This window comes from Phocoena phocoena, chromosome 14 (genome assembly GCF_963924675.1).
Source record: "Phocoena phocoena chromosome 14, mPhoPho1.1, whole genome shotgun sequence".
Taxonomy (NCBI): Eukaryota; Metazoa; Chordata; class Mammalia; order Artiodactyla; family Phocoenidae; genus Phocoena; species Phocoena phocoena.
The window spans coordinates 56,718,322-56,731,614 of NC_089232.1; positions in this window are offsets into that span (position 1 = coordinate 56,718,322).

Here is a 13,293-nt window from a genome sequence, read left to right on the forward strand (position 1 = left end):
CCTCCCCTCTGCCCATTCCCCTCTTGCAAGCCTTACTCTATTCTCAGTATCTCGTGTTTGCTTGGTTTTGGTTGTGTATTTATTTTGTTTGTTTGTTTTTATATTTCACAAATGAGTGAAATCAGATGGTATTTGTCTTTCTTTGTTGGTCTTATTTTACTTAGAATAATACCCTCAAGATCCATCCATGTAGTCGCAAATAGCATGGAATACTATTCAGTCATAAGAAAGATTCAGATGCATCTTGAGAAAGACTCCAAGATACAGGGTCTTACTATGAGGTGTATTAGCCAAACTACAATTTTTTTTGAAAAACAAAAACTCCTATTTTAAATATCTATTATATTTTGTTCAGTCTTCTTATACTATGTAAAATGTTCACTTAGGATACAGAAAATATTCTGAATCTGTTAAGACTTTATAGCAGAATCACTGCATAGATTTTCTGAGTTTCATTGTAAATTATTAATTAAACAAAACTAAGGATGGGAACTAGAAGTTTCTATGCTAGTTACAACAGATAAATGGTTTCCCTCTTACCATAACCGTGACAAATAGAGATCATTGCACATAAAACATTTATCAAGATAGAGTATATGCTGGACAACAAAATAAGCCTCAAGAAACTTCAGAGGGTCACAATCATGAAGATTATATTCTCCAACCATTAGCAGAATTAAGTTAGACTAAATAAAAATGAGATGCCTAGAAAATCCTCAAATATCTGGAAATTAGACAATATACTTCTAAATAATCCCTGGGTCAAAAATAAATTACAAGGAGATTTAGAAAATATTTTAATCTGAACTATAATCAAAGTAAGACATACCAAACTTTGTGGATGCGGTTAAAACGGTGCTTAGAGGAAAATACATACGTTTAAATGCATATATAAGGAATGATTTTTATACTTCAGTGACATAAGTTTCTGCCTTAAGAAATAAAAAAGAAGAGCATATTAAAGCCAAGTAAGTAGATAAAAGAAATAACACAAATTAGAGTAGAAGTCAATGATAGAGAAAACGGAAAAGAAAGTCAACAAAGTCAAAAAAATTTTTTAAAAGATTATTAAAACTGACAAACTTCTAGCCATATTGATCAAGAAAAGAGAAAAAACTGAATTGTCAACACCAGTAAAATATCATTTGCATATTAATGTATATCATTAAATTGCATTCACTGATAAGGAGGCATAGATAACTGTCAGTGGGGAGTCTACTTGGTGCAACATTTCTCAAATAAAATTTGGCAGCACAGATCAAGTGCGTTAAAATTGTTCATACCCTTTGAATCAGAAATGCAACTTTTAGGATTGTATACTACGGAAAACATGAGCTATGGGGTCGAAGATTAATGTGTGAAGTTGGTCATTACTTCATCATTTACATTGGGCAAAACGATCCCTACCTAATATTACCATGATAACTGAATAGTTAAACTGTGGTGCATCTACGGGATGAAATATCATGTGGCCATTACAAACCATATTTTCAGTATTTATCAAATGACAGAATGTTCACTTTATATGGTTTAATTTAAACCTTGATTTTAAAACTACGTTTGTAGTATTATTCAGCTTTTTTATAGAGAAAAGTGGTATGTGTATCCCCTAGAAGTCATACTATTTTTTCTTTTGTTTTGTCATAGGTAAAATATAAATATAATTTAGAGAGGGAATGCATGTTCTGCACTGAAGGAATAGAAGTTCTCGTACAGTGAGGGAAAGAGAAAGTGTGAATTTAGGAGCTATACATACCACTGTTAAGGTACAGACTTTGGATAATTAAAAGATGGAATGACAGTAGAAGGGCCTTATGAAGTAGAAGCTAGGTGGTGTCACAATATGGAAATTAAGTGAGCAGAGAAAGCTGTGACTATTTGACCCACTCAATTTTATTCTCAAATCAATTCTTTTACCTTCCGTATTATTTCCTAGGGCTGGCATGACAAATTATCACAAACTGGTAGCTGAAAACAACCGACATTTAGTCTCTCACAGTTCAGAAGGCCCAAAGTCCAAAATGAAGGTGTGGGTAAGGTTGGTTCCTTCTAGAGGCACTGAAGGAGAATCTGTTCCATACTCTTCTCCTAGCTTTTTGTGACTGCCAGCAATTTTTGGTGTTCTGTAGCTTGTAGCTGCACCCCTCTAATCTCTGCCTCCATAGTCACCTGGCCTTCTTCCCTTTGTGTCTTTCTGTGTGTCCTCTCCTCTTCTTTTAAGGACATCAGTCATTAGGTTTAGGACTCACCCTAATCCACCATGACCTCATCTTAATTTAACTAACTACATCTGCAAAAATCCTATTTCCAAATAAAATCACATTCCAAAGCACCGATGGACATGAATTTTAGGGGGGGACACTGTTCAACTTTTCCGTTTTATTTTGCTCATCTTGGAATGGGGAGAGGAAGTCAAGATGAAGGTTGAACCATCTACCATGAGCAAGTCAAAGGTGCTCTGTGAATAAACCTTAGAACTGGAATGAGACAGGTACAGCTTCCTCAGCAAATGAAGGGAGGAGGTATGTGGAAACGTCATGCTATAGTGGGTTGGGTGCAAACTCAGCTCAGTAAGAGTTGTGCTTGAACTCTCTGTTTATATTGTGCATGAAAGTTATTGTGACTAAAATTTTTCTTTTAGAACACAAGATTTGCCTTATAATTTTTGGTTAGTAGTGGTTTATGTTGTAGCTGGGAGAGACACGGTTTAAATCTGAGAAAGTATTCTTCGCTATTGGGCATAGTTCCTAGTTCTTGATTTCTACCTAAGCAACGCTGTCTTAAACACAAAGTTTAGGAATGAACAGAACATATAACCTAGTGTAAGCACATATCGGGGAACAAGACCTTTACATCTATGTGTGGCATTTGTAAAAACCAATTTCATAATTGTGCATGTGAGGCATTCACCAGCTTTCCACCCTCTTGTTTTGGTAGCTAATGTATTCTTTTGCATTTAGATATTCGGTGGCTAATAGAGTTAGCTAATTATACAATGCTACAGAGCCTGCATAGCTCAGTCTTCTTAGCAATTATTCACTGAAAATGTTTTTAATTCTCTTTGATGACATTTTCAAATACAACTTATTTTTTCCTTAACATTGCCCTATAATGCCTTATTAGGAATGCTAATCTGAAAACTTAATAACTAGACAGCTCTCTGTTATTATAATGGCAGCTACTTTACATATTTAGTCTTTATAAATCCAGCCCTAGCATTGCTTCATTCCTTAGACAATTACTAAGAGCTGAGACCTCAACACTCAGATGCCATGAGGGGCATCTGGTAGCTTTCTTGCTTGTTGACAATGCAGCTGGCACAGTCATGAAGTCTACTGTTGTGATAGTAGCGAATTATTACTAAAAAAGAATATGTGGTCTTAAAATTATTTTTATAATTTCCCAGAAAAATGTGATCACTATCAGCAAGAAATTCCAGGATTCTTATTTTTCTTAAAAACATTTCTAAGCAGAATAGGATATCACAATAGTATTTTCTAATATTGTATTTAAGAAATAGAAACATAGTGGTAAACCGATTTTAAGTAATTCATTTCAATTATCAGGTCAAATTAGGAGAAGGACAAGTTATAAGTTTCATTAAAGTTTGATACTGTCAGGCAGCCTGCTTTATAGAAACCCTTTGATCAGATCTCTTGGCCTATTTTTCAAATTTGGACTAGACTACCTCACTTTCTTTTGTCCTTTCCTATTAATAAAGGGTCAGAGTAGGAAAATGTCCAAAAGACAAGTAATAGTTGGGAGAAGATAGATATAAGAATCTAGCTAAGACAGCACTAGTTTATAGTTTAATGTTAGTTCCTTGGATCTCATAGAGGGTTGAAAAAAGAACATGTCAGGAACATTTTGCATCCTTTGCTAAATATCTGCTAAACACATTGTACATTGATAGCTTAGTTTCCCCTATATAAGAATTCACATGACATATTCGTTTCAGAATTTAATGACATAGAGATGTCTTCTACTTCAAAAGAACTAATGTATTTTCTTTTTATCTGAAAATGAAAACCATGAAACCCACTGTGTTAAACATCCAGTAACCACATGGAACTAAACATCTCCCTTGAAACTCCCCTTGTCTGCCTTTTTATAGTTATATATTTTTCTCACTGAGTCTTGCACATAGTCATAAATATGAGAAGTACAATGAAAAGAATACAGACATTCCTATTTGCTGTCATTACTCCTATGTACTATTATCATTTTGCTCTATAACACATATTTTTGGGTAGAGAAATCTATAGTTTATAGAAAATGGGAGTAATTTATGCATAGCGTTTTATAACTTGATATTTTACTAAAAAATTTACTATTAATATGCATACCATCTTGGATGAATCCAAAAGAATTATGCTGGGTAAAAAAAATAAAATCCCAAATATTACATACTATGTGATTCCATTTATATAGTAATCTTGAAATGACAAAATTATAAGGTATGGATTGGTAGTTGCCAGGGATTCGGAGTGAGAGGAGGAGTGGGGTGTGGCTATTAAAGGGCAACAGCAGGGATTCTTGAGGTGATGGAACTGTTCTGCATCTTGACTATGTCAATGTCAATATTCTGGATAATACATAGGATTACAGTTTTGTAGGATGTTACCATTGGTAAAAATTAGGTAAAGGGTACATGGGCCCTGTCTAGAATATCTATTACAACTGCATACAGATCTACAAGTATGTCAAAAAATGTTCCATTAAAAACATTCTGTGATCATCTCTTCATGTCAATAGTTATATGTCAATGTTTCAGTGGCTGCATAATATTCCACAGCTACTTTATCATTTCTTATGAAGTTCACATGACGATCACCATACAACCAGCAGTTCTACTTTGAAGTACTGTCCCAACTGAAATGAACACTTAAGTTCACACAAAACATTCTATACACAGACATTTAGAGATGCTTGATGCATCCTCACCAAAAACTGGGAAGAATCCAAATGTCCTTCAACTGGTGAATGAGTAAGTAAACTATGGTATATCCACGTGGTCAACCATTTACTGTTCATCAGTTTAAGGAAATGAACTATTGATACGTGCAACAATATGAATCAATCTTAAATACATTAAGTTAAAGAAGCCCAGACTCAAATGTTTGCATAATATATTATCCCATTTATGTGACATTCTGAGATAATAAAAACTATGGGGACAGATTGATGATTAAACATTGACTGAAGCTGGGTGGCAAGGAGGGATTGTGTATGTGTGCAGAGATTGTCTTTATAGAGACATGAGGGAATTTGGGGGGCTTGATGAAGCATAATATCTTGAATGTAGTGTTATCCAGCCACAAATGTTTGCTGAAATTTGCAGAACAAAAAAGAGGTGAATTTTGCCAAATGGTAATTTGCGTAGTATAGAATACGTAATTTACCTTAAAAGATATAATTTACCTTAAAATATAATTTCCCTTTAAAGATTCATGTAATAAGCAAAGAGTGTCCATGATTAAAATACCAGTAATAGTAAATCAAGCTATTTTCTGAATTCTAGGATAGTTTTTCATATTAAAAACATCAAGGAAAAAACACAGACCTATAACTTCACAATATACTAGTTTTCCCTTATATCTTTAAGAAAAAAATACCTCCTAGGAATAAATAATTTTACTGATGGACAATAAGCATGACCACGTTAACTTGATATGCATGGGGTATTTCTGGATATCTTGACTAAATACAAATAGAACAGGTCATAAGATTATTTAATTAGCTCAGTTTTATTCTATTTCCCAGACACTCCTTATGAGTCTTAACATAATACTTAAGAAGGCATTATTAAAACTTCTTAATTTTATAGTCTCCTCTTAAATCAGTTATAGGCGTTTAACCAGCTCTGTCCTGATCTATATGAACCACAGGTAACAAGCCATTCTTTTCTTTGGGAGTTAGAATCTCAGTGCCTTGTTATATTAGTGTTGTATATACGGAGTGATTTTGTTTCAGATCCTTTTGAAGGTAGAGGAACGGATGCTAATTTTCCTAATATTAACGAGTCTTCCATTATATTAATAAAGCTCTATATTTGAGAACATGAAAAAAGTATTTCAAAGTGGGGTATGAGGAAAACAAGAGTGAATTACATCGTGTGTTTACAAGTCCAGGGTATTGCTGAAAGCTGGCATTTCTTTACATCTGTAAAGAATATGTTTATATCATATTTAAGAGTAGTCCTTTTAAAAACATGAAATTCATTTATATTACATTTAACATTAGTCATTTTTAAAATATGGAAGTTTAGCAACTTCAGTTCGTGCTTCTGACTGAATAGCTAATCAACAAATGTAATAAATGTTAGCAATATGAAAAAAGAAAAATCGACTTACACTTACTGGCTGTGTGTACACAAACACACTGTTACTGAATGACATTATAGTAGGAAAAATTCTAAATCAGTATTACATGACCGTGGCATTTCACGTGACAAAAAAAATGATTGTTCTTTGTTACCTTTGTATTGTTGTTCAACAAATAAATGAGGTCATAGTGTAGGAACTCATAAAAGTCTTTCCTAACTAGGTATAAATTTTAGTGAAAAAGAAAAGAAAACAAAACCATCTGGCCCAACTTTCAGTATTGTACCTCACAATAAAAATGATGTGATTATGTCACTGTGTGGGTGTGTGATCCAGTTATCAGTAATTTAAAATATTCACTAATGGAAAAATGGTTATAAATATTTACATAAATCCCTTGATGTTGATAAACTTCTATAATTACTTTTTCAGATATTGTTTCAAGTAAATGAAGGAGAGGTATCCATAAGCTCTATTTGAAATATGAGGACAGTAATAAACAGGTGAAGAGATAACACTGTGATTACCTCCAGATAGGATAATTCTATGTGTTTTGAGAAGTAGTCTCAGGAACAGAAGGAAGGGGAAAGAGAGGACCAACAGTTGGGAAATTTATGGCTGAGTATGTTTAGCATGTAACTTCTACTAATATCGTATATCAAATATCATATTATAATGAATAATGAATATATAATTTATGATTGAATAGAATTCAGTTAAGGTAAGAGCTGTCAAAAGTAAGCTGGGTCTCTTCTTGAATGACTGGATCAAAGGTGAAATGTTGAATGAGAATTGGGCATATTTTCTCATCCCACCTCTAAGAGTTCAAACTATACTCTTTGGAGTCCTGTGTGGTACTGGGGGTGTTGAAAGAAGCTGAAGATTAGAGCCAACTGCTGCAGCCAGGGTGAAGTGCTTTTATTGGCACTGTGCTGATAACAGAATATTGACCAAACAGGAAGGAATTCTTTCTTTCCTCCTCCTGACTTTTAATCTCCCCCTGCTGGTGCCGTCTGTTGGTAGAGCCTATTAAGATGGTTAATTGACAAATGAAAAATGTAATTGACAAATGAAAAATGTAATTTACAAAGTCCTAACCAGTGACATCTTGATAGATGTTTAACAACTAGATTAACAACTAGATTCTGGGAGAAAAGAGAAAGCCCAAATTTGTAGAGCTTGTCTATATTTATGGTAAAAATACTTCCACCATATTTGATTGCAAAATATTAAACATGATGCGACAGTATGAAGATACTATTCAGATATAATACTGATACGATTGATCAAAATAATCTCAAAGTAGATAATAGTAAAATGTAGTAAAGTAATTATGAAGTGAGATGTTTGGAGTATTCATTTTTTTTCTTTTTTTTTGTCCACACCATGTGGCAGGTGGGATCTTAGTTCGTGACCAGGGTCAAACCCATACCCCCTTCAGTGGAAGCGCAATGTCTTAACCACTGGCCTGCCAGGGAAGTCCCTCATTTTCTTTTATTTAGTATAATTTAGTTTTGTTTATGTAATTTAATTTTTAAATAATGACTATTTAACCTATTTAACAACCAGCTGTCAAAATTCCTGAAAATTTAACAATTGGCTCTTGTGTTCTGGTATGTATTAGCTCTAGTACATCACAGGGTCCCAGCCCAACATCACAAAGTACAGGATAGAAGATTAGATACAGATACAGCTCACCCGTTTACTTATTCAGTTCATTTACTCATTTGAACGACTTTACGCTCTAACAAGAATCAACTCTCCTTTGTACAAAGATGCACTCACCCTCATCCCCAAAAAGGTTAGACACAAAATTGCAAACGTCTCTGTCTCTCTCTCTGGGCAATGATAGTACTCCTCTTATTCCGTCAGAGTTCTACTTGGATATATAAGAAGCTAAAGAATAAATTTTAAAGAAAAAATTTAACTTTAAGAATAAAGTTAATAAGTATTAACTCCCAACAATCCTTATACACAATAATAAGAGAAAAGAGGGAGTAAAAAGGGAATTAGTTAATATATACAGATATAAGTTAGCTACTGTATATAAATTAGCTATGTATGTAACAAGCAAAGAAGATGGTATGTACAGCTGCTACAATCCTTTTTACTGTAAATGGCCATGGAGTTGTAGTTGATACTTATACCTTTCTAATTTCACTAGCCATTCCATTTTCTGTCAAGGCAGCACCATACATTGTTCTAATTCTTTGCCTGGTGATTAACTGAAGATTTGGAATCGTCAGTGGCCTTTTTTCCCTTCGATTTTCCATTAACTTTTACCATTTGATATGGAAATAATAAGCATCTGAAAGAATCCCTAGTATTTCAGACAAAGTCATTGTATAGCAAAAATCCATTTTTACCCTCAATTATCAGGAACAGTTATCCCCAGTATCTCATTCTTCACCTATTGGTCCAGTGATAGAGAGCCCAAAGTGTCCAGGTGACAGTCTCAACTCTGAAATCAATAGAGGTATTATTATGTCTCCTGATAAAACCCTTTCTCTCCTGATATTTAAGACCCCAAACAGTCCAGAAAAAAACTATCTGAATGGATTATTAGGTGTAATAGCAATGAGAATCACTCTCACTTTTTCTTGATTCCTATACCTATGCACTATGGAATGGAAGAAACAACACTATGTATAGGTTGCTGATCTAATTAGAATCTGTATCATGTAAGCTAGTACTCCAGTATTTCATGGCATTTATTTCACAACTAGCACCATAACTGAGTCTCTATTAGGCTATTTTTTTTTTTTTTTTTTTCTGTTCTGTCAGGCCAGCTCCTTCAGGATGATGGGTTATATGATAAGACCAATGATTCTATGGGCATGACCACTGCTGAAACCTCTTTTGCAGTAAAATCAAGTTCTCAGTAATGAGAAACATTCTGTGGGATATGCATAGAATAAGGCATTCCATAAATTCACAGATGGTAACATTGGCAGGGAAAGCAAATTCATATCCAAAATGCATGGCTGTTCTATTGGCCCAGTGAACATAAAGCTGCCAAGAAGGGGAAAGTTCCTTCTTCCTTCCTCCTTCCTCCTGGCTTCCTATTTTCTTCTAGTTTTTGCTATTGTCAGGAAACCAGTTTACAAAGGAACACTATAGTTTGCTGAGTCTAATCCCAGTAGCTACACAATGCTGACTACAGAAGAGTTGCTTTGAGTTCAAGAATCTAGCTTAACATTCCACCAGGACATTCCACCTGTTAGCTACTGAGCCTTTCTATGCTACTTGTGTATAAAATAATTATCCTCTCTTCCTCTCATCCTCATGGTCACATTCTGAAAAATCTAAGTAATGTTACTATTATTTAATGAAGAGCCACATTAAATAGGAGACAGTATTACTGAAGAATCCCCCCTCCTGCCCTCCCCACCCTCCATGCAAATTCCCAGCTTTGACACATGGCAGCTTGGAGCAATAACTCACGAATAGAATTTGCTATATGAAATCTAGTAGAAATATTTTAACAAATGCTAATGATCATGGATAAATGCTTAACTACTCACATATAGAACGGAGGGAACTATAAATATCATCTTAAATAAAGCAAGATGAGACAGCTTTTAATATTAAGGAATTGGGAACATATGGTCTGTTTGCAAAATCTGGAAATAGCCTACTTGGGTCTAGAGGAAGAAATGAAGAATGGAAGAGGCTCAAAATCTTCTCTGTGTCCTTATATATTTTTTACTTCCTGTTTTTCTACGTGGAACTACTGTTACTTTTATATTGAAAAATTTTATAGTGACAGATGGGCAAAAATTTCATTAAATAGTTAAATTGTAATAGTGAAAGTTATGCTTTCTTTAGAGTTATACCTTTTCACCAAATAGCCCTCTCCACTCCACACCACCCCAGAGAAAAGTCCTGGGGAGGAAGGTGAAAATGCTGAGTGGAAGGTAGAGAAATTTTCTCATATACTAAGAAACCTATTTGAATACTTTGAAAGAACGATTGCACTTTTGCAATTCTTCACCCTTCCCTTATGCACTCTCTTGGCTATGTGGCTTTGTAATTTCTCCTACTAAAATATGCAGAGCATATTTTCATGACCCCTGACTTTTGGGTTGGGCCAAGTGACTCACTCTGAACAACAGGATAAAGTGGAAATGATAATGATAACGTTCCAGTTTCTAGCCCAGGCTTTAATAGAGCTTGCTGGTTTGCGCTCACTTTCTTGTACTTCTGCCATGACCAGGAGAACAGATTTCTCTGTTGGTTCATGGAGGATGAGAGACTCTTAGAGCAGAGCCTTTCCAGTACACCTGAGTCTAGGTCAGCTTATCTGCAGATGAACAAGCTAAATAGATGCTTATTGAGCATTGTGTGTTTGTCATGCTATGTTTTTGTGGCAATAGCTAACACACAAATTTAATGATGGCCTTATGTTTGAAGTAATTCCACTGGGATATAGTGTGAGAGAACAGAAAATAAGAAACCTATCTTGAAAAATAATTCTACTTCAAAGATGATAACGCCAAAGTCATCTCAAGGTTAAAACACCTCTCAGGAAAGAGATTCCAAAAACTCTCTGGGTAACTGTTGCTGTTTGGAAGTTTTTCCTTCTAAAGGTGAATCCAACCTACAGTATTTCAGTTTACGACACCTTCTTGCCATCAAGGATTTTTAAATCAAATTGATTAAAGCCCTTATTTTAGAAATTGTTTTCAACTTGTAAGGGAAAATCATTTTAAGAGGAAACTTATATTGCTTTTCAAGACTCTGGAAAACTCTGCATGGGTAAAAATTAGTTAAAAGCTGACATTCAATTTAATTTAGAAAATATTTATTGAACCCCTATTTTTGGGAAGATATTTATTCTTGGTAACCATGTCTTAGAAATGATGAAACTGAGGGCCCTTAAAGATTAAGTGACATGACTAAGGTTGCATAGTAGATGACAGAGCTGGGATTTGAATTTAATTTTATGACTCCAAGTCTACTTCTTAGGAATCCTTTGCCAAAGAAAGTTTATGGAATGGAACAGCTTACTACCTTTAGCCCTGCATTCTGTAGCATATCTTTATTTCAAATAGCCTTCTTATGCAGAAGAGAGGCCTAAGAGCAAATCAACTTATCAGAATAGCTTTGGGTCTTCTATTGGTCCTTATGGTAAATATGCAACCGAATCTTGACAAAGTATCAAAAAGAAAATCTTTTATGATACGAAGAGTTTTCGTTCTGACATCCCTTCAAGAGAAACTTCTCAATTTTATGCATATAAACAAATAAGTTATTTTAAAAAACTAAATTATTTTTTAAAATAGTAATGAATATAGCTAATATTTATTCATCACATTATTATATGTCAGGTACTGTGCCAAGTATTTTATAAGTATTGTTATAATTATATCTTGTAACACTTCTAAGATTATGTCTATTGTGATACTCATTTTAAAGGTAAAGAAATTCAGATAGAGAGAGGGAAAGTAACTCGCCTACATACACATAGCACAAAAGTAGTAAACCTTTCATTTGAACCCATGAAATCTGAATCAAGAATACATGCTTTAAATCACCAGACTGCCTTCTAAAGAGTGCATCTCAATATCTGAAAGGTCTTTTGTTGACAATGTTCCCATGAGTGGCTGTTCAATTTGAAGACACCAGAACAAGTTCAACTGTTCTGCATAATAAAATCTGTTACAAATATAAAGTGTCAGGTAACTGATATGGGAGCTGGGGCAACAGGAGACAATGATGTTAGTTTTTTTAGAGAACAGTATACAAGGAGAGCTCTCCCTGGTGGTATATTAGGGAAGATTTGGAAAGGGACTAGTCAATGTGTATTGATGATATTTAGTGCATGTTGTGTGTGATCTAAAATCTTCTGTTTGTCCTACAGAATATTCACTTAAAAAATCACATATCTCTCTAATTCTTTGGTAAAGTGAAAAAACTTGGGGGCAGGGATAAAAATGTGTTTTAATATTGTGTCTTCTAACAGCTTAAGGCCTAGATAAAATGGGTGCACAGTGATATTTAGATAGTAATGGTATGGCTGTGGTTTAAAGAGGTGGTTCCTTATGTAATATAGACCCTTGGAATATGCCTGTCCTTTGGCAGCCTCAGGAAACATTATTTTTCTCTTGAGCTTTTGGTCTATTTTTATCTTTTGGTCAATATTAAATGCAAAATTGGGTCTGACTTCCCTTTTTAATGTTGACTGCTATGCATTTCAAATTCATCCATCTAATACTGCTTTTTTTTTTACCAGTTGTAGATCTTTATTTATGTATTTAAATTATTATTAGTCTCTATTTTATATCTGTAAAAGGGGAAACTCACATAACTGTAATGGAGGCTGAAACTTCCCTGTACATTGTAAGAACCTAATAACTATAATTTCTTTTTTTCATTGGAGTATAGTTGCTTTACAATATTGTGTTAGTTTCTACTGTACAGCAAAGTGAATCAGCTTTACTTATACATATATCCCCTCTATTTTGGATTTCCTTCCCATTTAGGGTCACCAGAGCATTGAGTAGCGTTCCCTGTGCTATACAGTAGGTTCTCATTAGTTATCTGTTTTATACATAGTAGTATATGTATGTCAATCCCAATCTCCCAGTTCATCCCCCCCTTTTCCCTCTTGGTATCCATACGTTCGTTCTCTGTGTCTCATCTAATACTGTTCATATTCACACAGAATCCAGAATGAACTCTGAAAAACCCAAACAACATCCTGTCTCTCCATAGTTTAAAACTTTTTGGCTTCCCATTGCTCTTTCAATGAAATTGAACATCTTCACAAGGTGAATTAGACCTTACCTATTTCTCTAATTTTATTTTAAAATCCAATCACACTGGCTGTTCGGGGAAACACTGAAATGTGGTCCCATCTCAGGCCCTTTACACATGCTGCTCCTTCTGCTTGGAATGCTGTTTCCTCAGAAGATGGGCTCTTCTCTCATTTCATTCAAATCTCTTCTCAAATGTCTTTCCAATAGAA